The sequence below is a fragment of the Peromyscus californicus genome, unplaced genomic scaffold, assembly GCF_007827085.1.
Source record: "Peromyscus californicus insignis strain IS unplaced genomic scaffold, ASM782708v3 Scaffold_8__1_contigs__length_139910024, whole genome shotgun sequence".
Lineage (NCBI taxonomy): Eukaryota > Metazoa > Chordata > Mammalia > Rodentia > Cricetidae > Peromyscus > Peromyscus californicus.
The window spans coordinates 120,211,400-120,238,715 of record NW_026294606.1 but is presented as its reverse complement, the minus strand read 5'-3'; the positions used below and the strand labels follow the sequence as shown (position 1 = coordinate 120,238,715).

The following is a 27,316-nucleotide window of genomic DNA, read 5'->3' as shown; positions in this document are numbered from 1 at the left end:
TCCCTTGGTCCAGGTCCAATCCAGGATTTTTCAGGATGGACATTTCCTTTCGTGGTCGTGTCTCTTTTCCTATATTCCAATCTCCTTTATTGTGTTGCTTTTGGTGGTACTTGGAATGGAACTCAGAACCTTGATTATGCCAGACAGGTGCATTACTGCTGTGGTACACGCCCAGCCCCACTCTGTTCTGCTTTTTTATTTTTAAAAAAACATTTATTTGTTGTATGTATGTGTGTTTCTTCTATAAAATTTGAGTGTTATGGTTCCAGTTGGAATTGAACTCGGGTCATTAGGCCTGATGGCAAGCACCTTTTCCTGCTAAGTCATTTGGCTTGTCCACCCTTTTCCCTTATTATCACTTAAACTAGTTTTTACTTCTCTCCATCTTTAAAGGAGTCAGAATTTATAGTGAGCACAGGTGTTTGTTCTGTGGAATGGTCATATGTTCTTTTCTTTCATCTCTCTCTGTCTGTCTGTCTCTGTCTTCTTGAGACAGGGTCTTGCTGTGTAGCCCTGACTGTCCTGGAACTCACTGTGTGTAGACGGAAGTTTCTCTGTTCCACCTAGCTCCTTGGTCCAGATGAATCTCTCCTACCCAAGCTCTCCCAGCCGCTTAGAAAATAATCACTCAGAGGCTTATATTAATTACAAACTGTATGGCCTATGGCTCAGGCTTCTTGCTAGCTAGCTCCTTCATCTTAAATTAACCTATTTCTGTTAATCTGTGTATTCCCATGTGGTCGTGGTGGTACCAGACTGCTGGCATCTTCTTGTTCCTTGGGTGGTGGGCTGGCATCTCCCCTGACTCTATTCTTCTTTGTCTCCATCTTCAGTTTGAATGTACTGCCTTAACCTTATTCTGCTTCACTAATGGCCAAACAGCTTTATTTATCAACCAATGAGAGCAACATATATTCACAGCATACAGAAAAATATCTCACACCACTTCCCCTTTTCTGTTTAATCAAAAATGAAAGTTTTAACTTTAACATAGTAAAATTTATATAACAAAACATCTATCATATAAGATATATATCTATCCTATATTTGTGAGTCTAAAATTTTATATCTAATTTACTTTTTATCATAACTAATGAAAACTTTAATTATAACTATCTAATCTTCAGCTTCATCAAAGACCCTAGAAGGATATAATATTACATAAATAAACAGGAAGTGTGAGGAACTTCCAAAACTCTAGAAATGACAAGACAGTCACCCAAAGTTCCCCTGCAACTTTGGGGCATCCATCTTCAGCCTAAAGGCCTAGTGTCTCTGGCATACTTTTCAGTGAAGCAGGAAATTTGAAGGAATGTCTCTCCTACTGGCAAAGTTCATCAGTTGCTTTCCTCTGTGTCCTGCAGAATGTCTGGGAGTTTCTTCTGTGAAGCTGGAACCTGAAGGACTATCTCACCTTGTTTTGGCAAAGTTCAGTGGTCACATTCTTATGGGTCCTGTATGTCCAGTTTATACAACATACTGTCAAGCAGTCCAGGCAAGACCAGTTTCTTGCCAAAATGCCTAACTTTTGCCACAAAGAAAGCAAACTCCATATGGAGTGTCTTCAGTGCCCATCTTCCTCTTTGAAGTAAATTGGTGCTGCCAGGAGCAGATGTGTCTCATTGTCCAGAAAAGTCTTAAGTTCTTAAAACATTTTAAATGACATATTCTGTAGGTCTTTGAAGTGTTTTAAGGTTACTTACCTAATTAAAATATGTCTATGTATGCTTAGAAAACTAACATGACTATAAGTTTAATTATCATAGATGACTATTAATCTGTATTTCTTAATTATACATTACAATTTTAAATGAGTTGCATAAATATATCTTAAACAAGAGTAGAAATATATATACAGTATAACAAAATTAACTTTGAATTTGTATCAATAAACTAAAATCCATAGCAATGTAAAACATTTCAAATAAGTCATTGCTCTTTAAAAGAAGACAATATTTTGGGAATTTGGGTGTAGCTTTTCATCTACTTCCTGTTGATTGGGGATACTGGCAATCTTATGGAGATCCTGAGAAAATTTGAGATAATGGTCAAGTCCTGGGAAGACTGGCTATAACCTTTGTTGATAGATACCATCTGTTAAGGTTCAAGAGGTCTCATTTAATCAAATCTGATCCATCTTAACCTGGAACAAATCAGTTTTCCTACTTAACACATTCAGAAAAGAAAATTACTAAAGACGTGTAATGTGTATAAGTTTGAAAGACATCAAAAGATAGTTTTTGGTTTGTAATACAAGTTAGGATAGAAAGTGAATTATATACAAAACTTTGTATTCACCAAAATATGATAAATAATGGAGTATTTTCTCTGAATTTGTCAAATGTTTATGGACTGGACAGTGTTACTGTAATTCTTGACTGTATATATTGTATATAGTTATTGTACTTATTGTATATAGTTTTTCTTATATTAGTTATAACCTTTTATTATTTTAGACAAAAAAGGGGAAATGTGGTGATATATTTGTAATCTAAGAAATAAAGCTTGCCTGAAGATCAGAGGATAGAGCTAGCCACAGAGTTAGTCATAGAGGTCAGGCAGTGGTGGCACACACCTTTAATCCTAGCACTTGGGAGGCAGAGATCCATCTGGATCTCTGTGAGTTCAAAGCCACCCTGGAATACATGAGATTAATCCAGTTTAAAAGAGAAACTTTTTTCAACAACTGTGTAGATCAGTTTGGCCTTGAACTCTTAGAGATCCACTGTGTTTGCTGGGATTAAATGCATGCATCACTGCGCCCAGCATTGTATGTTCTTCTTAGCCTGATGTTTTATTGTGCTTGTTGTAGGTTATGAAGCTTGGGTAGATAAATTTTTTGCTGAGCAAAGGGAGATCATATGGCCTGCATGTTCATCCTGGTCTGTAGGGCTGTTTTATTAGCAAAAAATAGAGTTAAAAACTAAGGAAAAAAGATTGCCTGTAAAGTGGAAACTAAAGAAAAAAGGTTGCCTAATAATGTTCATTATTGTCCAAATGTCAAATAAACAAACAAAAAATAAAACTGGATGAGGGGAAAAAATACATTTAAAAACGTGAAGTTAGCCTGGTGGCAATGGTGCACGCTTTTAATCCCAGCACTCGGGAGGCAGAGGCAGGCAGATCTCTGTGAGTTTGAGGCCAGCCTGGTCTACAGAGCAAGATCCAGGACAGGCACCAAAACTATACAGAGAAACCCTGTCTTGAAAAACCAAAAAAAAAAAAAAAAAAAAAAAAAAAAGTGAAGTTAAAAATACTACTAAAAGGGGGTCTGGAGAGATGGCTCAGCAGTTAAGAACACTAGCTGCTCTTCCAGAGGTCCTGAGTTCAATTCCCAGCAGCCACATAGTGACTCACAACCATCCGTAATAGGATCTGGTGCCCTCTTCTGGCCTGTAGGCATACATACATACTGTATACATAATAAATAAATAAATCTTAAAGAAAAAAAATACTGCTAAAAGTATAGTTAAAAAAAACAAGAAGGAATCACCATGGTGAAAAGAATTGTTCTAGTGGCTTCTTTGTGGTCCTCGGCTATCGGGAGACCAGCGATTTGCGCAAAAGATGAGGGGATTTTATTACTGTCATAGTGAGCTCAATATCAACTTGAAACAGGAGAAGAGGCAACCACAACTGAGAGACTGCCTCCATTGGATTGGCCTATGGGCATGTCTGTGGGGCATTTTCTTGATTGCAAATTGATGTAGGAGGACCTAGGTCACTGTGGGCAGAGCCACCCCTGGCTAGGTGGTATTGGGAATACATTAGGGAAAGCAAGCCAGTCAGCAGTGCTCATTCATGGCTTCTGTTTCAAACTCCTATCTTTAGTTCCTATGTTGACATCCCTTGATGATGGACAATAACCTGTAAGCTGAAGTACCCCTGCCCTCAAGTTGCTTTTGTTGTGGTACTTTATCACAGCAGCAGAAAGCAAACAGTTATAAAGGATATTATGAAGGATGCAGCCATGCCACATGGATGAGATGCATAGGGCCAGGGATCGGGGAAGAAGGATGCAGCCATGCCACATGGATGAGATGCATAGGGCAGGTGTTGGGGAAGAGGTACTGTAGCTAGAGTTTTCCTGCCTTGCCCACAGTCAGGACAAATCTTTGTCACCCACCAGTCCCACAGCCGCTCAGACCCAACCAAGTAAACACAGAGACTTATATTGCTTACAAACTGTATGGCCGTGGCAGGCTTCTTGCTAACTGTTCTTACAGCTTAAATTAATCCATTTCCATAAATCTATACCTTGCCACGTGACTCATGTCTTACCAGCATCTTCACATGCTGCTTGTTGGCTGGCAGTGACTCCTTCTGCCTTCCTGTTCTTTCTTTTCTCCTCTCTGTTAGTCCCGCCTATACTTCCTGCCTAGCCACTGGCCAATCAGTGTTTTATTTATTGACCAATCAGAGCAACACATTTGCCATACAGAACATCCCACAGCAAGGTACAAAGCTTTTTTGCCCTCTCCAGCTATGCTAGACTTCAGTAAAGACCATGTATTCGGTTATTGAGAAGATCCTGCACCAAGTTGTGATGCTTAATATTCATTACAACTTGGTAGAACTTAGATTCACCAAGGAGATTGGACACACATTGGTGTCTGTGAGGGCATTTGAAGAGATTAAATGAGGGGTGGAGACCCACTCTGAATTCCATGACTGGGGTTCCAGCTAACAAGAAAAAAAGCATATCTGATTTAATCACAGGTTTACTTGACACGGGAACCTTGAGAAGGAAGACCTAAAGTTTCAGGAAAAGCTGGAGATTTTTATGCTTAGCTTGGGTGAAGAACGGCTAGCTAGTCTGATAGACATAGGACTGGATGAAAGTGGATCTAATGGAAAAGATGAATGGAAACTCATGGGGTCCTGCCTGCTCTGTTCTTCTAGACTCCTGTGTATTTCCTCCTGCCAAGCATGGGACAGGACCCTCCTGAAATGAGGGTTTTCCATCTCATGTCAACCAGGCCAGTTACGGCCTTCTCTTAGAAAGGTTGGGAGGTTACAGTGATATTTTTAGGCTTTATGATTTGTTTGAGAAAAGAGTTATGCAGACTCATCCCAGACAAGAGAGGAACCCTGGTTTTTTTTTTATTTTTTATTTTTTTATTTTTATTATGTATACAGCATATATGACAACAGGCCAGAAGAGGGCACCAGATCTCACTACAGATGGTTGTGAGCCACCATGTGGTTGCTGGGAATTGAACTCAGGACCTCTGGAAGAGCAGTCAGTGCTCTTAACCTCTGAGCCATCTCTCCAGCCCGGAACCCTGGTTTTAACTTGTTTCTGTGCAGGAGGGCAGAAGGTCAGAGAAACCTTGGTTCCGAGGTTCCGAAGCCTTCCCATATCTCTTAGTTCAAAGTACTCAGCAAGGCAAAACATCCTACTTCAGGGTATTGTTTTCTGGGCCCCAAACTTGCTTCATGGCTGCCACACAGCAGTCATTTCATGAGGATATGAAAGGCATGCACTTCCGAGAGCCCACAGTTTTAGGAGTGCATCTTTGGAACTAGGAATGACGGCCTAGTGCAGATATTTCACAGTTTCAGGTTCTTAACACCTCCTCTGGAAGATTCTGCTGTACCCTCTTGTTTTCCCCTTTCTCCCAAATCCCTCTTTTGCATAGTCTTTCCAGAGGGATCACCTTCTTCACTGTTTTGTGTTTTGTTGCCTTTGTTATTTGAGTCTAGTTTCCAAATCACTTTAAATACCTTCCTGGACACTGAATGCGCAAAACCATTGAGTAACAACAATTATTGTTACTTTCTGTTATTTGAGGTCTGCTTTACATTGTAATGTGGATTTTCAAAATGAAATTCACTGTCTCCCCTCTCGCCAAAAGTGTTAGACACTTTGAACAACTATTAGCTTACCCGAAAGTGGCTTTGTGTGGAATCCATCTTTTTCTAGTGCTGCGTGTCTTCCATGTAGGAGAGAGACATTAGCTGTGTCTGTTGAGGGAAGGTTGCATGGTGGGGAGCCTCCAGTGTGTGATATATGATGCACACGACCCTTGTTAATTCTAGCATCAACATCCCCGGCTACTGAGTACACTTGTTTTGTCAGAGTTTATTTAAAGGCTAAACATATCTCAATCTGGCAAATGCTTGCCCAGAACCCCCATGTTCAAGAAGAACCACCAATACAGACAGTTCCTATCTGAAACTGCAGAGGCAGAACCAAGGCCCAAAAATTACCCACTGAACTCCCATCCTGACAGGTCCTTTTCCCTTCAAACCCTGCAAACCCTGCAGTCCCCGGGGACACAGTGCACGCTCGCCAGTTCCTCAAAGAGACCGTGGCCCTTGGTTGTTCTGATTGAAAGAACAGTTCTGCTTCTGGAGATGGCTGTCTCTACTCCTTTATTTCCATCTACCTCCATCAGTCCTGATCCAACATTAGCTATGTAAGTTTGGGCATTTAGAAGATATGGTTCAAGAAATCCGGGCTCACTTCTTTTTCTTTTTTCTTTTTTATATTTTGTCATTTCCCATATTATTCTCAGCATTTAACATTTTGCCAGACACATAGCAAATATCCCATAAATATTTATTAAATGAATTCTCAAGAGTGCTACTTGTATTGGTCATGAGGCTTTCTAATAGAGATGGAAGTAGAATTTGAAAGAAATAATGGAAAATGATTAGGTACTTAGGGATTTAAAATTAGTCACACACTAATGGTATAGCAATTAATTTTGAGAATCAAGATTCATCCATTGAACATGTGCACTGGCAGCGGTCAACAGTCGTTTCTAGTGTTTTCTTTCAATTTTAAAATGCCAGTTTGCCTTGTATATTTAAGGTATTGTTAGGGTTTTTTTTTAGGCTAGATTTTTTTTTCTTTCTTCCTACCCTCCTCTCTTTTCCTCCTTTTCTTTCTTTGTTTTGAAATAGTGCCACACTGTGTAGTCCCGACTGACCTCAAATTTACTGTTTAGCCCAGACTGGCCTAGAACTTGTGTTAATTCTGCCTCAGTCTCCCAAGTGCTGGTATTAATGGGTACATGGGGTAGATTTCTTGATAGAGTTATTTTGGAAAATGTACCTTTCTGATTTCTAGAAGACCTCATTGTGAGATGGCACTTCTGGAGCCTTAGGGAGGAAGTACTGTTTAGAACAGCTGAATTTGGAACTCTGCTAAGCTCCCTCATCTAATCGTGTGTTTCAGCCTAGGCTTGTGTTATTGTACGAATGTTCCTCACTGGTTGATTTCATGGCGTAAGGCAGGAGGAATCAGAAGGGCTGCCAAGCTGGGTCAGGACACGTTCAGGAGTTGAGATTTGCATTGATGGGGACATATTTCCAAACACATGTTCTTGGCATGTTTTGCAAGGCTAGTCTGGATTTGAAAGGTAAGTCTCGAGTTGGAGCTGTAGGTTTCTATGTAGAACATTTAAAAACATTGTGTTTTGAATGGTGTTACAAACCCTTAATGTGAGCTCTGTCCTTGGAGCACATTCTTAAGCACATTACGCCATATTTTAAATGCTGTTATGCCAAGTACGGTGCAGCAGACCTTTGGCACTCCCTGTTCTCAGAAAGTCCCTTGTCTTCTTCCCCTGCTAGTCCCCACTAATCACCGTCTAGTCTCTGAGGCTACCTGTTTTTATACCCAAGGCCTGGCCTGTTGCTATGCTATGCCTTTGTTTGCTGCGTTGTTTTGGAACTGATCTGCTTGTAAACAGACCATGCCTTCCGTTTTGTTGAAGAACTGCTCTGTGGATAAAGGGCAGTTGAGGTCCTAGTAGCTGGTGGAAATCAAGTAGGAACTTGTTTGAAGGACTTTATCGGGTTGCATCTGGTCCACGGAGATGCGTTGGTACCGAGTCAGTATGTTCATAACTGTTTGTGATCAGAAACGTCAGAGCTCTGATTTCTTCACCAGCCCCGAGTGTGCCCTATGGCACCATCACTGAGTGACTGGATCACTCAAGGGTGAGCCTCCAGGGCCCGGGTTTCTCCAGTAGTAACATAAAGTGGGCTGATGTTGCCACCTCGACTCACTGTGCTGAACCGTGTGTGATTAAAGTCCCAGGGCTGTGTTAATGAGGGTTTTCTTTCCATGTGCATTAGCAGGCTGCCAACTCACTCTTTTCTGAAAACAGAGATGGAAAATTCGCCTGATGCATTTTACCCCTGTCAGCACGAACATTCTGTTTTTTCATTTGCCTGAGGACAGGAGCTGAGCACCGGACCAAGCAATGCAGACGTTCTAGTTTCTGAGGACACTAGCCTGTTGTCCTGTCAGTCTTGCTGTTCAGGTAAATAGTGTGCCTTGTTTTTTTGCCAAATCAGCAGTTAATATACTGCAAGTAGTTTTTGTTTTAGTCACATTATTGGCTGGTAGTGCTATTAATGAGACAATAATTGAGAAATAGTAGTCATTGTTCTCATAAAACATGATCCTCCTGTGGCAGGCCCAGCCAGCCAGAGGAACACATGAGCAGACAGGAGGATTGGGTGAGGGCCACTGTTCCAGCTTTTAAATTCAGCAGACCCCTGCTGCTTAAATTGTCCCAGCTGTTAATGCTGGAGCCATTACAGTAATGGACTGAGCAAATGAAGGAGAGCGAAGACACGCACACTTTATTACCAGAGGGGCAATTTCTCCTCATCTGTAATAGCAGCGGTGCTTCATATTGATCAGACCATCAAGATACTAATCCTCTGTAAAATTACTTGTTATAACTGAAAATGTGTTAATCCCAATCAGCCTGTGTCCTGACTGTCTACTTACTATTGAATACAGACTATTAGATGGTTTATTTTTCATGATTTAAAGCCTTTGCCTTGAAAATGGCTGGTGCTGCCCTCGCAACACTGCGTGCTTAATCTAAGCTGTAGCCCTGGGTTGTCTTTTTGTTTTAAGTAGGACATCACCCACTTAATTAAGGAGTGAGTGTCTGCCTTGCCATCTGAGTTATGCTGTGTTTTATGGGCCTCTAGATTTATTAAGCATCTTGTTTTACATTCAGTCTGTGGTTTGTGCTGTAAATAAAAACAGAGCCATCTTGCACATATTAGAAATTTGCAGGTAGCAAATGTCAATAAGTACCAGGGGCGGAAGAGTCTTTGATTTATATTTCAGGCACCAGGTTGTGCTCTGTGGATTGGACCCATAGACAGGATGCATCCCGGTGTCTTCTGTTTAGCAGATGTGACTTTTGCATTGTTGTCTGAGAAAGTTTATGGTTATTTCTGCATCCTTGGTTCAGGAGATTGCTTTTTAGACAATGAGGCATATTCACTACTGCACCTCCACATCCGTGATTGTCTATAGCTAGATAGAAATTATAACATCTGTTAAGAACTGATTTCTGTCTTCCTTAATATTTAGAAACGCGGAAACTATCCATAAAATTTCCATTTTTATTATAATCTCTTTCCACATGCCTTATATGCATATTTGTTTCTAGATTCAGATAGTCTCTTGGTAACGTTATTTTTCTTTACTATGGTGTCCTTACTCAAAGCATTTATTTGTGTGGCATTTTCAGTAGACTACTTTCAGTGATAATTAATTAGTCCTCTTTGTGAGCCAGGACATGTGTTAGGGGCTGGAGAATCAAGAGCAAATGAAGTATATTCTTTGCCGTTGATGACCTCAGTGCAGTGGAAGCTGTGTGTAAGCAAATAATGACTTCAGTGCATACAGTGACAACTGAACCCACCCTGAACGGAGTTCTGGGGAGTGAGCACACGCCGCGGTGCAGCAAAGGCGGCCTGACAGGGTTGCTGCTGTGTCAAAAAGCAGAAAGCTGCTGTTTGTGTAATCTTCCTAAACCTTGGTTGAGAGTGACTTCTAGCTGTTTGGAATAATTTTCAGAGGAGACATGTTTATTGTCTTCTGGGGACAGTAAAAAGAAGGGTTTCCAAAAAATCAGTGACCACATTTTTGGATATGTATAGCATTTCACTAGGAGACTACTTTAGCAGAATTGTACTTATTTTATGGCTTCTGCCCTGGCGTTTGCACTGTAAATCAGTCCTGCGTTTTAGAGGGTAGCTCACCTGGAGGGGCCGTGGCCTGTGGCGGTTCAGAGCAGATTCGCAGACTGGGGATCCGGGATGCTTTGTTGTGTCCGCTCACCGCTACCCCTTCCTTGATCTTCCTGCTTCCCTCATCGTCTCTGAAATGGGCTGATAAGTGGTGAAGACCACGGGGTTGGAAGCGTGCAAAGCTTTCGGATAGCGAAGGGCTGCCACTACCTGAGGTGTGACTGTGATGGAATTAGTTTTCACATGTGAATTATGAAAGTTGCATTTGTACATGTTATAACCATACTGTGTGTGGTATAAGATGATGAAACATTCATTGCTTAAAACTTTTTTTTTATGATTGCACTAATGTTTTAGAGAAACAGAAAAAACGGTTTTTATAGTTTTTAGATAAGAATCCCCTGTAGTCCTCTAGAGATGACCACTGTTACTATTTTGTTTTGTTTGCATTATTATGGTACAGTACACATAGTATGATCATTTCATTTAAAATGTATTTCTAATTTAAATTTTTATATACTTTAAAAACTCAGTATATTTATGACCTTCACTTATGAAAACATATTTTAAACGAAAGTTAGAATCATATGGAATATATTTTGTGCCTTGTTTTTCTCACCAGTATCCAGTATATTGTGAATATTTTTCATATCATTACAGTGATGTTATTTCTTAACGTGCATTTTTTCCTTCTGTTATAGTTCATCATTTAGTGAGCACTCTTGCACATAAATCCCTGCACATCTGTGAATTTCCCCCAGGGCACATGGAGCGAAGGTGACCTGTGGGAGACAGTGTTTGTCCAGAGCTTTGGTTCAGGGCGTCCGTTTGCTGCCAGGGAGAGGATGCCAGTTTCTTATTTAAAAAAACAATACAAGAAAACGCTTTTTGGTACATTTTTTCGAACTCTGGGAATTGTCATAAAGTGAAAATGCTGGCCGGCCGGCTCCGGGAAGCAGCCGCAGCCGCAGGTTGAGAGCAAACTCATGTATGTTTCCTTAGCCCTCGTCCTTGAAGGCCTTCCTCTTTTGCCTCTTTAGTGTCCAGACAGCTGTCGGAGCTTTGCGGGCTCCTGAAGCCTTAGCTCATTTGCCCGGGGCTTCTGTCTTCTCTCTCTGAGTTTTAGGAACTTGTCATTTGTTAGTCATGGGGTTCCCTCTCAAGCGGGTAACTAGTTATCTCCTCTGCCTTACCCCTTTCCATGTTCCTTTGAGTCTCTAAATCCTCGCCTGAGCTTTGTATTTGACTTGGCTTTGTCCCTGTTGTGACTGCTGTGGCTTCATGGTTCCTTTCAGTATCTGGAAGTATAAAGACTCATACTTACTCTGTTTTCAAATTTTCTTTGGATCTTTTCTTGTACGTTTGGCAACTGTTTTTTTTTTCCTGATAAACTAAAAAAGAGAAAATTATTTTTCAAGGTTCTCCATGTGTCCCTCAAATTCTTTGGCAGTTTAGGTGCTATTATATTAAATTTATAAATTAGTAAAGAACTGAGCTATTATAGATAAGTTTCCTCATTCAACAATGTTATCTGTCTAAATGTATTTCTATTTAATTTTATAATTAATTAATTAATTTTAGAAAGTTCTGTAATTCTAGTTATTATATTATTGTCTTTTGGGTTTATTCTTGGTTATTTGCATTTTTGGTTAGTGTGATTTTTTTTTTTTACTTCCTAATATAAATGGGTTATTTTAAAGTTCTGCCTTTTGACTGATATAGAAGATAGCCTTGACTCCAGGACAGACTGCATTCTTATTGTTCTAAAGTTTTTATTGATTTTTCTGGTTTCTAAGGTATATGCTAGGTAGATAATGTCTTTTGTGAATACACTTTTGTCTTCCTCCTTTTGATAATGTTTCCCCTCCTTCGTCCAGTTTTAGAACCCTCGGTGGTGGTGGCAATGACACACAGTCATGCCACTAGGGGCTGCAGTTTAGAGTTCCAGTGTGAAGTATAAGTAGCAGTTGGCAGGAGTCTTTGATTCTTTCATTTTTTTTGAAGGATTGACATTTTGTTTTTATTGAAGTTTTTGGTATTTTTCACATGGTAATGTTTTCATTTTTATGGATAGACTTAAGTTTTTAATAGAGCTTCTAGTTGTGGTGCTGTAGATAAATCCTACTCCGTCTCTTAACACTCTGCTGAATCCAGCTTTATGATATTTCAATTAGGACAGTAAAATGGGTCTGTAGCGGTGATTAATTTAGAAGCTGAGGGTGGTCCCCCTGGGGTTTGTATGAAAATCTGTGAGTGTGCCAGATTCGGCATGCACAGTGAGTCGCAGCTCAGACCGTTGTTAGTGAAGCCCCATATAACCCTTTTTGCTGGGGGCATAACTTAGCAGCCGGTAGTATGACAGTACTGAGAAATGTTCATTTTTGGGCTTTGGTCATTTAACTTTGATTCCATATTTTGCTAATATGAAATAAATGGCAATGCCTCCGTCCTCTGCCTTGGACCCATTTATAATATATATTACACTCTTTGTTCTTGGAAGGTTAGATTAACTTCAACTTTTTATGTAATGTTGTGGAAGGTTCTTTCTGGATGATGTCTCGGTATCTTCTGTAGTTGTTGACTATTTCAGTTGTTCTCACCATGGCGCTGGTCAAATCCAGGGTCTCGTTCTCACCGTGGCGCTGGTCAAATCCAGGGTCTCGTTCTCACCGTGGCGCTGGTCAAATCCAGGGTCTCGTTCTCACCATGGCGCTGGTCAAATCCAGGGTCTCGTTCTCACCATGGCGCTGGTCAAATCCAGGGTCTCGTTCTCACCATGGCGCTGGTCAAATCCAGGGTCTCGTTCTCACCGTGGCGCTGGTCAAATCCAGGGTCTTGCCAGTGCCTTGCCACGTCCCTGGCCCTGTCTGTTTAGTCTTCGTTTTCGTGAACATGCTTTGGTTACTATTTATATTTTTCCAAAACAAAGGTTTTCAGATTTATTGACACGAGGGGCTGGAGAAATGACTCAGCAGTTCAGAGCTCTGGCTTCTCTTCCAGAGGACCTGGGTTCAATTCCCAACACCCACATGGCAGCTCACAACTGTGTAACTTCAAATTCGATGGATTTGGCACCTTTTTCTGGCTTCCATGGGCACCAAGCATGCATGTGGTACACAAACATACATGCAGGCAAACATCACATGCATAAAATTTTTTTGGTATGATATTGAACATATTCTCCTGTTTAGAATTGTGTGTTGTTTTATAATTTAAAAAGCCCATACTCTACTTTTTAATAGCTTTTACAATTAGAATATTCTGTATGTAAGTTCTCTCCCTCCCTCCCTCCCTCCCTCCCTCCCTCCCTCCCTCCCTCCCTCTCTCCCTCCTTCTCTCTCTCCCTCCCTCCCTCTCTCTTTCCCTGGAGACAGGGTTTCTCTGTCTAACAGCCCTGGCTGTCCTGGAACTTGCTTTGCAGACCAGGCTGGCCTCGAACTCTCTGAGATCTGCTTGCCTCTGCCTCCCAAGTTCTAGGATAAAAGGCGTGCGCCACCACCGCCACCCAGCAAGTCATCTCCTTTAAAATGGCTTGCATGACTGGAGAGATAGCTAGAGGGTTTACAGCACTTGCTGCTTTCCTGGAGGACCTGGGTTCAATTCCTAGCACCCACATAGTAGCTCATAACCATCTATAATTCCAGTCTCAGGTATCTGATGTTGCCTTATGGCATCTGCAGGCTCTGCATATACAAGATGTATAGACTTACACATAGGCAAAACACCCATACACATAAAATAAAAATTTTTTAAAAAAAAGATTTAAAGTTGAGGACTTTCAGTATTCTTGTCTTATCTGCCATTCTGTTCTGCTGTCATGTAGGAATTACCGAGTCCTAAAGAGCAGAAACTATTAAAACATCTCATGTCCTTTGAAATATCTTGCACACTTCCTTGACTGAGATGTACCTAAAACCCCCTTTTCAGATGCCTGTTGCCTAGTGATCCTAGGAGACCCATCTCCACCCATGCTGCTTTCAGTTTCCTGGGGGTGACTGAGACAGACGGCATCAGCATAGGTTGGAGCTTGACTGGGCACAGCCTTAGGACACAGACCTTATCGGCAATCTCATATCCTCTGCAGACAGCTGGAGACATCATATGGTTAAAAATTGTGCGGTAGATAATTGGTTTTCCTGTTTGGAATCATTAGACAACAGTTTTATGTTTTTCTCTTCTTTGGAGGACAGGATTCCTTCTATTTAGTTGTAACTATATTACATGGACATTTCTTTTGCACTGACTCTTACTTATATTTTTAATTTATTTAGCTGTTGCTGTGAAGGAATGGTAATTATCTAGTGTCCTTTACTTACTTGAGTTTCCCCGTGGCTTTGGGAAATTGAGTGTCCTCTAAGTTCATTTTAGATAAATAGGTTGTTTAAAAATTGCTGAACAACTCCCAAATGTAGTATTTCTGCAGTGCAAAAAAATATTTAACATTCTCCTTTAGAATATTGTTCATAGGAGGATTTTGTTATCCACTGGTATTTTAGCACTGTGACTTTGGGTGGTGTGTGTGTGTGTGTGTGTGTGTGTGTGTGTGTGTGTGTGTGTGCACAGTATTCTCTTTCTCCAATAAACCATTCACTACAGTAGGAAAAGTAGGATCAGTGTTATGGTTGGGATATGAAGTGTCCACCTAAAGGATAATGTATAGGGGCCTTGGTCCTAGCTGGCAGTGCTACTTTGGAATGTTCTAGAAACTTCAGGAGGAAATGTGCCACCGAGGGTGTGTTCTTAGGGACTGTATTTTACCTAGGGCCTCTGTCTTTTTCTTTTTGCTTTTTATCTGTGACGGGGTGAATAGCTTCTGCCACACACTCCTACCTCACCAGGGTTCGAGTACTCATGGGGCCAAGGACTGTGTACTGAGGCCTCCAACACTGTGGTCCAGAATAAATAGTTCTTCCCTTAGGTTGTTCAAGCTAACCTAACTTAGTAGCTTTAATCTTTTGAAAGCAGTGATAGTTACTCTTTAGACTGCTTTTAAAAGATGTCACACAACTCATGGTGAATTCCCCTAGGTTATTTTTAAGCTGGGAGTTTAGAGTTTTATTTACCAAAAGAGTTTCATCTGAGAAATCAAAGTGAACTTGGTGATATTGTGTTAGATCCATGAATCCTTGAGGACTTTTCTTAAATGTCTCCTTGCTCATGGAGTTTTTCAGCATTTCCCTCCCTCCCTCCCTCCCTCCCTCTCTCTTTCTTCCTTTTGTATATATCCTGCCAGCAGCAGTAAGTGTGTTTTGTGCACTTCCTATCTATGGTAGATACCCTATATCTTGCCATTTAGCCAAATTATTTCTTATGTCTAGGGTGTGTGTGTGTGTGTGTGTGTGTGTGTGTGTGTGTGTGTGTGTGTACAAGGATGATGTGCATGTAGGATAGAGATTGACATTGAGCATTTTCCTCAATTGATCTTTACTTTGATTGATTTTTTTTTGAGGCAGGGTGTCACATGGAACCGAAAGTGCACCATTTTATCAGACTGAAAGATCAGCAGACCTCAGGCATCCTCCGGCGTCTGCCCCCAGAACTGGGATTGCAGATGGGCAGTACTGTAGTCAGCTTTTTATGTGGGTGCTGGGATCTGAACTCAGATCCTTGTGTTTGGGTGCCAGCACGTTGCTGACTGAGCCGTCTCCCCAGCCCTATACCTATCAGATTTTTAGATGCAATTGCCTTTTCCATAGGGAGACAATGAGATTTCTGGCCATGTTACAAATGTGTGTATGTGTCTAGAATTGTGCTAAAATGATTGGCTTTCAACAGTTTTCTTTCAAATAAAAGCATATATAGGTTAGAAGTTGAGGGTTTTTTTTTTGTTTGTTTTTTTTTTTGGCAGGGGACTTTACTTCAAAGAACATTTATGTAACTGTAGTTCCCAATGTGTTCTCCAGCAACAATAAGGACTACTTGATTAGAAAAATGTTTTGTATACACTCATATAAGAGACCAGCAGATCTCAGGAAAGCACTTCTAAGCTACAGGGAAGCCTTAGATTTTTGGAGGCCCTTTATCTATCACTGCTTTCTAAGAGTTATATCTGGACCACCGAGTGTCCCGATTCATTTGCCGTTTCATCTGCGGCTCTTCTTCCTATTTATATTTAAGACTATAAAGTTACTTTAGTGTAACCGCTGCTGTCACCTTTGCCCTTAGCTAATCAAATAGTTTACCTTGAGGGAAGCATTTATCTCCCACTTTCATTATTATTATTTTTTGTAGCTGTAAAGATATATATTTTATGTCTGCAGAAGGCTGTAACAGTGAAACGAGGTATTGATCTGCTGTATTTAGCAATTTCTTTCCACCTTGCCATCAATAGCATGTCAGCATCTGTCTGTACCGGGGTTGACCTCACAAATAGCTCTTTATGCTCCCATTGGATTCAAATGATATAGTATGCTGAAAACGAAATCAATGAATGATTATCAAGTTTTTAGTATTATTTCATGACCCGGAGGCAACTGGTACTCCATGCACCGAACAGTTCCACGTACAGTGAATATGGTAAAATGAGAATGTCTGGCTTTGTCCAGATGAAAGGAGGAAAGAGGGTGCCTGCGTGGCCTAGCTCACGCTTCTGACCAATCGTCTCAAAGCACTTAGCCACTTCTGTGGAGCATCCTATCTTCTGACTCTAACATGGACAAGAGTGGCATCCCCCTTAGCTTTCCTCTCCATCCCAACAAGAAGAATGCAGACATGTTTCTAGAGTTATTAAACTGTAGTATAAAGGCTTTTACTTTGGTTTACAAAGGAAAGATAAAAAGAAGCCCCTAAACAATAATACCACTGTGTCACCATGTTACTGAGGACCTAACGAAAAGTCGCATTGGAAGAGGATGGAGAATAACTTTGTCCAGTTCTGGTGGCACTCTTGAATCCTCACAGCTCCGGAAGCAAATGCCAGGGTGTGGGACTGAGGCCACATTTTCTTCCTCATCTCATTGCGAGAGTTCCTGCATTCTTCCCCCTTCTCTGGAGCACAGAAGTGCCTGGAGTCACCAATTTGCATACTTCTGAATGTTGCTGAATCCACTGACTTTTCTTATTTTAGTCTTAGTGAATCAGATATTCAGATAAAAACAACTTCATAGGTAGTCAAATTGACATTGGGATGTGGAAAGGTGGGGAGGAATGATGGAGGCTGTGTGGAAAGTGAACCTAGCAGCAGCTGTCTGGGGTCATTGGAGGGCGTGAATCAAATGTCTCAGCAATGACATTCTGATTCATTCCATTATCTCAGGTGAATACTTGATACTGAAGATGGAGGAAGCCACATGCTGATTCATTCCCCAGACATCTTTTGACTATCTCCTTTGTCATTGGTTAGAGAGACCAGATGTCAAGACTAGTCCTTCCTCCTGAATGTCAAGAACAGCTGTTCTGCTCGGTTTTGTCAAAGCCTGCAACGTGGGCTGGCTTTGCTTTTCCCAGTTACGTCCCTCCTCCCAGTGGGATCTTTGGTATGGGAAACACAGGCCGGATTTTGTGACCATGGTTCAGGTCTGGTCAGATCCTCCCTTGCATGTCATTCACGACAGGATGGATGGGGACCCCTTTTTGTGACAGAGCTGGAAGGCCAAGTGGGGAATTTCAGTACTGCACCTGCTGTTTCCAGACCTTCCTGACAGTGTCAAAGTTTGAACATCGAATTTATCCATGTATAGTTTTCCTTAGGATTGCTCAGGAATCTTCTCTCTCTTAAATTACTGGCCTATTTTTGTTGCTTATTAAGTGTCTTAGACCCACTTATCAGCCTGTTTTAAAACTTTGTTGTATAGGATATTCCTGAGGAATATGAGTGACATTAATTGACTCTGGAGTCTACAGGACTACTCCTCTTTTGTTTGTCTTAGGTCAGTGTATATTAAACTTGAAAGTTCCCCACCTAGGTCTAGAATACAAAGATTTGGGGAAGACACTCCTATCTCTGATTCAGTTTTTATGTTTGTGTATATACAGGCTTGACTATTTCGTAGGGAGTTTTCTATTTCAAACTCCCTCTGGGAAAAACAGTCCATTTCAATCTTGCCTCCTTATCAGGTCTCTGTATCACAGAGCATTCACTTATTTCCCTCACCATGTGGCTTTGACTAGCCCGGAACTTGTTATGTAGACTAAACCAGCCTTGAACTTAGAAAGGTTCACCTGGTGCTACCTCATGAGTTCTGGGATCACAGATATGAACTCCCATGCTGTCTGAGTAGCTTTATTCTGAATAACATTTTTTTTTTTAAAAGCAACCATGTGGATAGTATTTGAATGTGTGCTTATGGCATGGGATATTTTTATTCAGCAAAACTACATGTAGTAATGTGGGTTTATAATTTCTGGTTATTATTATTATTATTATTATTTTACTGAGTAAAAGTTGGTACATGGTCATACATTACTTCCACATCAATTACATTAGGTGGTCTGCAGCTCCCAAGAAACTAGCTATGCTATTGTTAGAAAATAGGACAGCCAATATGGGTTTTAATAATGGGGTATGTTGGCTTGTTCCTTATAGATCATAATTTCTCCTTTTAATTCATACCACCAAAGACTGTCTGATACGGGCTCCTTCGGGCTCTTTTTGTGGTTATAGGTGATATTGTTGATGAAAGGGATGTAAGCAGACCTGTTCAACTTAATTCTGGATTCTTGCCAGTTGCTTTAGTGACAATCAAATGGCTTCTGACTCGTCTGCTTTCCAAGCAGATGTTAGCACTATACATCTGGCTTGAGATCATGTAACCCCAGTGCAGAGCAAACAATAACAGCTTGAGCTCACAGGTGTATAAGGATGTGCTTTTGTCGTGGGCTGCACCTTGAACCCTTTGTGAACTCTAATTTGTATACACAGGCTCTCAACAATTATGAAATGTGCTTGTGAACTGCATTCCTTACACCATTTCAGTAACTACGGCCCTATGTAGTCTCACTTCCGGTGCTGGAGTGGTGTGGTAAATGAGTCTCTTTACAGATTTCTCTCATAGACATCTACGATGTTTTCTAAAAAACGAATATATAAATTTTGTGTCTTTTTTATTACTTTCAGTTTTTGAGATTATAATTACATGATGTCCCTTTTTTCTTTCCTCCTTCCAAACTCCCCCTCTTCTTGCTCTTTTTTAAATTCATGGCTTCTTTTTTTCATGAATTGTTCCTTTTTGAATTACACACTTTATTAGAAACTTCTTAAAGAAGAATTTTGCGTTTTCTTTCTATTTTTTAGAATATCTGAGAAAGTTCATGTGCCCGCGGCTCTGTATGTGTCGAAAAGCAAAACCTGCTTAAAACCATGGCTGAGGAGTCATGCTTAACTGTATACTTTGCATGCATTTGTGATTTGAAATAGGAAAAAAAGTCAAATTTGAGACAGCTTGAATGGCATGCTGTCAGTTTGGAGCTTCATGAATTGGCAATGGTCTCATTTAGGACCTTGAGATGTGTGTCTGCCCGGACAGAGTGAGAACGCTTTGCATGTTCCGGAGGAGACAGCCACTCCTTGCTGCTTCACCATAGGCAGTGGTGCGTGACAGTTGCCCTTCATTGCTGGCTTCTTGGAGCTTAACCTCTGACCCTTCACTTAGTCGCTGAGCAGCAGTTGGAGCAGGCTGGAGATGTTGGTGAATGACGGGCAGTGGCCTGCAACGTGCTTGTCATGATTTGACTGTCAAAAGGAGCCTGCCGTTGGTTTCCATCAAGGTTTGAAGCCTCTGTGCAACAGTCCATATTCTTAACTTCCAAGGCTGTCAACAGGACGCTCAAGTGTGCATAAAAAATCAGAGTGCTGAATCGATCTCCAATCAGGAAATAGAAGTGTCCCCTTTTTGCTATTCCTTCCTTTTTTCCTCTGTTTGTTCTTCATTTGGCTAAATATATTCAGATAACTTTAACAGGCCAAGGGGTTGAGTCTTGCTGTGGAAAAGAAAGTGAACTGTTTTTTCAAGTGGTCTAAGCTTCACATAGCAGAGTTTAGATCCAAGCGTCTCTCCAGTTAAACTCTGTCTTGTCTTGCTTATGTTGCCAGCTTTTGGGTGTAAAGGATATAAGGCTAGTCCACAAGTTCCTGGGATAGTTCACAGGATGAAATGTTTGTTCTGATGTTTATGTAACATTGCAGAAGGGGAGGAGGGATCGCTGTGATTGGGAAGCAGGAACAGGAATTTAAATAAATAATGAAGTTGGAAGGCATATGATTGGTATGACATTTGAGACTTTTTCTATCATGGAGGAGTTCAGACATAAGAAATTGAACCTACTCTGAGTAAGCCTTAGAAACTCTGGAGTCAGGGCTGGGGAGATGGCTCAGTCAGCAACATGCTCGCAGAGGAGGATCGGAATCTGGATCCCCAGCACCCACATACAAAGGCTCTGGAGGGATGGAAACAGGTGGATCCTGATGGCTTACTGGACAACCAGACTAGCTGCGTTGGTGAGCTCCAGGTTCAGAGACCTGCCTGTCACACACTGACATAAAACAACAGGAAAACCCTTCAGAAGTCAATCCTGTGCAGTAGAGTTTTCAAAGAGAGGAAGTCTGCGGTAAAAGCTGCCAACTTTCTGTCGTTTAACAAAGACTGAGGCAACCACCTTATTAAAAGGACGAGGCTTGCTTTAGTTGAGTGTTGGAGATTCTGGCCTATGATTGATTGCCCCTCTTGCATTTGGGTCTGATTTGAGGCAGTAAACATTCTGGTAGCGCCACATGTAGAACACAACTCCTCACCTCATGGTTCAAACACAAGGAGGAAAAGGAGTTGGGGTTCCACCATCCTTTTCAAGGGCACACCCACAGTGACCAGAAGACCTCTCTCTGGGCCCTGATATGTAAAGGTTCCAGAACCTCCCAGTAACACTAGCCTCTAACTCTAACACAAGGCCTTTGGAGAACTGAAAATCCACAGTAGAGCACTCTCTCCTCTTTTAAATTCCAAACTCTGAACTAAAGAGTGTGCTGAAGTGGAGAAGCTGAGGGAGAAGAGCTTAAGGATGTTCTTCTGGCACAAACATGGTGTGTCAGTGTGGTGCGGGTGCACCAGAAGCCACAAACCCAGAGTTTTAGTTTTCTTTCTCCGTTTCATCTGTGTGACTAGGGCAAGTCACTTAAGCCCCCAGCCTCAGTTTCCTTCTATGTAAAAATGAAAATATGTGCTAAGCACTGAAATTTGAAGAGTTGTCAGATCTCAGTAGGTACTCTGGGGCCCTTTTTTTTTTTTTTTTTTTTTGGTTTTTCAAGATAGGGTTTCTCTGTGTAGTTTTGGTGCCTGTCCTGGATCTCTCTCTGTAGACCAGGCTCTCCTCAAACTCACAGAGATCCGTCTGGCTCTGCCTCCCAAGTGCTGGGATTAAAGGCGTGTGCCACCACCGCCCGGCTCTTTTTTATTCTTTAATTTTATATTCAGTGTTAGCAGAAAAGATTTATTAAGTAGCATAAGGCAGGGGTTGGCCTGCAAATGTATTTTCAGAGCTAGACATACTCTTTGTGTTTGATGTTTTCCTTTCTCTCATATAACTGATTTTTACTCCTAATGCCATAGTTGTGTTAAGCCTTGAGAGCACAGTCTGAGTGGCCTGCCTGCTTCTTCCCCCGCTCCCCCTTTCTCCTTTCATCCCTCCACCCACTCACTCAACAAGTATTTACTGAATTGTATATGCCAGACCCTGGCCTCAATTTAGGTGTGCAGCCATGAACCGGACAAGCAGCACCTATCTTTGTGAAGCTGGTCCTGTAGAGGGGAGACAGGAAATATGTGAGTGAACACCCCAGCACACACTGTTTGTAGTCCTGAATGCAATGAAGGAAACAAAGGGTAATCAGACGGTAGACCTGGGAGGGTGCCTAAGGAAGAGCTGTCCTTTGGGGTTCTTCCCGCAGAGGAGGACCTGAGGCCTGAGTGGAGGACCAGAAGAGTGTTTCAGGAGAACGGGTGCCACATTCCTCCCCCATGCTGCCTAGTCCTGCTGTTCTCATCCTTATGTCACCTCTTCACGGGACAGCTGAGGTCAGACTGTTTTCTTCTCCCGAGGCTCTGAGCTGTGGTCTCCCTCCCACTACTTGCTTTCCCCCCTTAAAGATATAGAGGTTGGGATGTAGCCCTGTGGTGGCCCCTCTACCACTAGGAAAAACGGACAAAGTCAAGTCAGCATGTTACTCACTGTGGACCATTTCTCACAGATTTGGCATTGGCAACATGTTCAAATTCAGACTCCCAGCTCTACGGATTCCTGCTATTTGAGTGTTATGTTTTGTTTTTGGATAAATAAAACCCCCTGCCCCATAACTTGATGGTGACTCAGGACAAGGGAATGAATGTCTTTGATTTCGACAGAGGTTCTTTCTCACCTTAGGTGGGCTTCACCTCAGGAGTTAGGATGTCGTACACTCACAGGCACACTCAACTCCCACTGAGTCAGTATCCTCAGCCAATGGCTTCTCGGAGAGGACAGTGTGTGTGTGTGTGTGTGTGTGTGTGTGTGTGTGTGTGTGTGTGTGAGGGGCAGTAAATTTAGAAAGAAGATGTATTGGAGAAAGAACACAGAGCTCCTGTAGCAGGGGCAGATCCCCAGAAACAGGATACCACTGGACTGCTAGGCTAGGTTTTTTTTTTTTTTTTTAAACTTATGGCAGAAACTAGGGTGAGGCATGGGTCAGGGTGGTGGATCGGCCCAGCCATGAGGTGTCCAGGTGCCTGCTTTCAGTCTTGGACACGTCTTCAGCTGGCTTCCAGGTAGTGGTGCTCATTTAGAAGGAGAGAGATAATGAGACACCAGATATCCCTTCTGGTCTCCTGGCCTCTGGCCAGGGTAAAACGGACACTTCTTGCTTTTGACTAAGAACAAGGATATTTTAAGGCCCCTGCCTTAAGCTCCCCAGCAGTTTTCTTGTCTTCGCTTCTCACCGATAGCGTATGCTCCACTGTAGGAGACTTCTGTGCTTGTATGTGTACATTTCTCTCCCCAGTTCCCTCCCTACCTTCTCAGTGGCACCCAGAAAATCCTTTTCTCGAATGCTGCTTCATCTGAGATGCCTCTGACTCTGCCATCCTTATTTTCGAGACACTTTTTCACTCTTATGTCACTGGATCTGTTTGTCCATTTACTTGTCTAGTCTCTGAGCTCCTCGGAGGCAAGACTCTGTCCTTCATCTCTTGACTTTCCAATATCTTGCATTGTTCAGCACAAAACAGTTGTCACCTATTATGGCGGAGTCTATAGGAACACCTAGACCAGATGTACTATGGATTTTGAAGAGCGTCTTTCAGTGTTCTGTCCTCCCATAGGCCGGATGCCCAGCCTTGTGGAAGAAGAGGAGGGGGAGCGTTGAGAACATTAGGAAGTAGACTACATTCCTCAAAATGGCACCAAGATGTGGTAGTGTTGGGGGAGCAAGTTAGCCTCCGATAGACCCTCACATTACTTTAAAGAAGTCTAACATGTGAGTTGAGTTGCTTTGCTAAAATAGTTGTCAAAGTTGGTATTCCCATTTGCTAAGTAAATTTAGCAGTTTATTCATCCATCTGTCTGCTTATTGTCAGATCATTCTGTGTAGTGCTGTCATGGTTTATTTGTTCTGTGTGTGTGTGCATTGTTGTTTGTTTTCTTTTGTACTTTTAATTATATTCAAAGTATTTTAATGCCAAACCACAATAGACCCCTATGGATACAATAATTTATTTAACAGTTCCTTGTGGTTGACCAACTAGTTGTCTCATTAATTCTGTTAGCTCAAATAATGCTCTTTTGAATTAGTTGATAAATTCTTAGAACACTTGGGGCGAATGATGTTAATTTTTTTTAAGGGCCTTGATGCATATTTCCAGATTCCGTTTTAGAAAATGTTTGTGTATTTCTCAAGGCAGCTTGTTCTGTAAACTTGTTGTTAGATCATCTGTGAGAGAGGCTGAACTGTGGTTGGGATTGGAATAGAAGGGATGATCCAGAGGAGGGTTTAGTCATGGCTATGAGAGCATGAGAAAAGCTAAAGGGACTGAAAGAACTAGAGTCTTCTCAGGAGGTGTGTGAGTTGTGGTTCTGTGATCCTCACCTGTCCCAGGCTCCCCCAGGCTCCGCAGCTTCATGTGGGCACCTGAGGAGAGCTCAGCATCTGTGTATGTTTCATTTGCTTGTAAGTTGGATAATATTTCTCTCATATTAATCATTTGAAACATGAGCATTTGAAAACTATTGACTGGCAGCTTTTTAAGGTTGCTGTTACCTTTTTGTTTTTTTTGTTTTGTTTTTGAGTCAAGACTTTACTATGTAGCCCAGGCTGTTTCAGCCTTGTGACCCTCCTGCCTCAGCCTCTTGTGTGCTGGGATTGTAGGCATGTAGTGCCACTCTTGGCCTCTCCTGATGTTTTGAATTTGAGATTCAGGATGGATTGTCTTGTTCATATCTCTGCTGCTTTTTTTGAGGAATGAACCAGTGTCCTACTTCATTGTGGTCTGTTGACAGGTGCAGCTCACACCACCCACGGGGTAGTGATCTCCTGATCTAGGTGTCCCTGCTGGTCTTCTGTGCCTTACTCTGTCTTACTGCCTGCCCGGGTGAGACCTGTGTGGGTGACTCGCACCATTTTCCAGCTCCAACTGTGAAGTATCTTTTAGGAAAGCAGAGCTTAAGGCACCTTTAGGGCAGCCTCTTCTTATCTTGCTTTTATTAGCAGTGGTGTCAACATGTACTAACATGAGATGACCCACTCTCCTTTCTGATAAAAGGAGAAGAGCCTGCCTGGCATGGATGGAGAGAGGTGCCTGAGGCAGATTACATTGTCACCTCTCGTAACAACAACAGGCATTAAAAAAAAAAAAAAAAAGCCAGCAGATTTCTGTTTGCCCCTAGAAATGTTTGACAGTTTTGGCTCCTGATGAGATGCATTGGGAAGAAGGGATTAAGCGACACTGTAGCAGGGCAAGGACTGAATGAATAGGGGGGACAAGAAGTCTGACTCTGTATGACAGATTACACATCCTAGTGAGGACTCGTCTCATTGCGGAGCCCCAAGATCGCAGGTCTTACAGTCCGATTTATATTTAACATATATTTACTCACAAGCATGCTCACTGGCATGGCCTGCCTGCCTGTCTAAAGGTGAACTAAATACACAGTTGTAGAGTCGATAGTCTCTGAGATAACAACAAGGAGAGATAAGACCCACTCCCTAGTGAAGGAGGGTTCCCCTGAGTTAAAATACGTTGACTGACATGGCTCTGAGGCCACTGTCAGAGAATTCTTGGAAAAAGTTGTGCTGTTTTGATGTGTTTGATATAATGCAGGGTTCTGCTACACATTGTGTGGTCCAGCCTGTCTGCCTTGAGGTAAAGTTGTAGGGAGATGAGAAAGCTTCGCCTTCCCTACCTGGTGTTTCAGGCGGCCTTAGTTTGTCTCATGCTTCATAAAGAACATTACAACAAAATAAAATGACCCAGAGCTTCCTCCAGAGCATGAGAGCTGTAGAGTACAGTTTACTTTAGCCGGATGGAGGAGTTTTCTATGTATGGACTATGGACTTGAAAAACGCTAAGCAAAGTTCAGACAAGAATAACAATACTAAATGTAGCACACAGTTCTACAACTTGTCTGCCTCTGAGCCTTTTGGCCAAGATCAAGTGTAGTATCTGTTTTTTTAATTTTAATTTTATCTGCATGTTTGGGTGCCTGCATGGATGTCTGTGCACCACGTGCATGTCTGGTGTGCACAGAAGCCAGAAGTTGGATCCCTAGGAACTGGAGTTCCAGATGGTTGTGAGCTGCCATGTGGGTGCTGGGAACCAAACCTATAAGAGCAGGTTCTCCAGCTCCACCATAGGTTCTTATTAGCTAAACAGTTCTACAAATTGTGCACACAGAAAAGCACCATCACTCTTCAAATTGAAGGCATTTAAAAATTCATCCCTCATTTGAATCAATCGAGGACATTTTCAAACCATGTAAATGCTAGCATTTGAAATGTCAGTGACAAACTATCTGAAAAAGGACACCAAGAGACTAATCTCTGTCACGGTCCCTTTGCTGGCCAGGGTATAGCTCTATGGCATAGCACTTACCTAGCATGCATGAGGTCCTGGGTTCAATTCCAGGTAGCATGTTGCAGAAACCAAAAAAGGATATATGAAAACCACAGAAAAGCTTACCTAGGAGTAAATTTAATCAAAGAGGTGAAAATAAAACAAATTGAAGAAGATACAATTAAATGGAAAGATAGCCTGTGTTCGTGGATTGTAAGGATTATTGATAGAAGGTCCATACTAGCCTGTGACCTGTAGATTCAATACAATCCCATTGGAAATCCCAGTGTGATTCTTCACATTAGAAAACAAAATCTTGAAATTTATATGGAAGCACTAACGACCCCAGCAGCCAAATGAGCATAATGAACCCCACGCTTTTATGGCCATTGGATTTGTTTATTTATTTTTTTTCATAAAATATCCTTTGATCATGTTTTTCCTCTCCAGCCACTTTCATGTTCTTGTTCTCTCTTTCAAAAACACAACAAAAAAATCAAAACCCAAACATCAAACCAAACCAAACCAAAACATCAGGAAACACACACACACACTCACACACACACACACTCATTCAATCAATTCTGTTCCTCTAGAGAACCCTGGCTAATGCAGGAGGGGGCAGAGATGCATTTCCACGCTGCCACCTTCACTAGCCCAAGGAGCTGCCATAGATTTTTCGGGACTTTAACCCCGGCCCACCTGGGATTCCCGGCTTCACTGATGAAAAGAATTTGAGGACTAGCTGGTAGTGAAGTAGAATTGGAAATTTTATTAAAGAGTGAGAGAGATGCTCAGAAGGAAAGACAGACCCAAGTGTGGACTGTGCTTCTTTAGAGTGGGGCAGGTGAGGTGTTGAATATAGCTTTTGCAAGAGAGAGGAAGCAATTAGTTATCTTAGCATCATTAGCATCCTTAGTATATAGTTAGTGATCTCAGGTTACAGCTCAAAAGGTTGCTCTCCCTTTTCCTCTTCTTTTCCTTCCTTCCCTCCCTCCCTCCCTCCCTCCCTCGCTCCCTCCCTTCTTTCCTTCTTCCCTCCTCTCCCTCTCTCCCTTTCTTCCTCCATTCTTCCCTTCTTCTCTCCCACCCTTCCCCTCCCTTCCTTCTCCCCTCCCTCTTCCTCCCCTCTTTCTTCTTCTTTTTTCTTTGACTCAGTCTTGCTGTGTGGTCCTGACTGGCCTAGAACCTCCCTGTGTAGCAAAGAGTGGCCCCAAACTCAGAGATCTGCCTGCCTCTGTCTGAGGAATGCTGGGATTAAAGGTGTGTGCTCAGCCCCCCTTTTATGA

The 27,316-nt window shown here is 41.9% G+C and overlaps 1 protein-coding gene and 1 pseudogene across 1 annotated transcript in view; both read left to right on the top strand.

The window, feature by feature from the left end:
* The window catches only part of Fto (FTO alpha-ketoglutarate dependent dioxygenase), a 366,039-nt gene that overhangs the window by 5,610 nt on the left and 333,113 nt on the right, over positions 1-27,316 (top strand). The gene's annotated exons all lie outside the window — the stretch shown is intronic.
* Positions 25,599-25,744, top strand: LOC128104887 (uncharacterized; annotated as a pseudogene).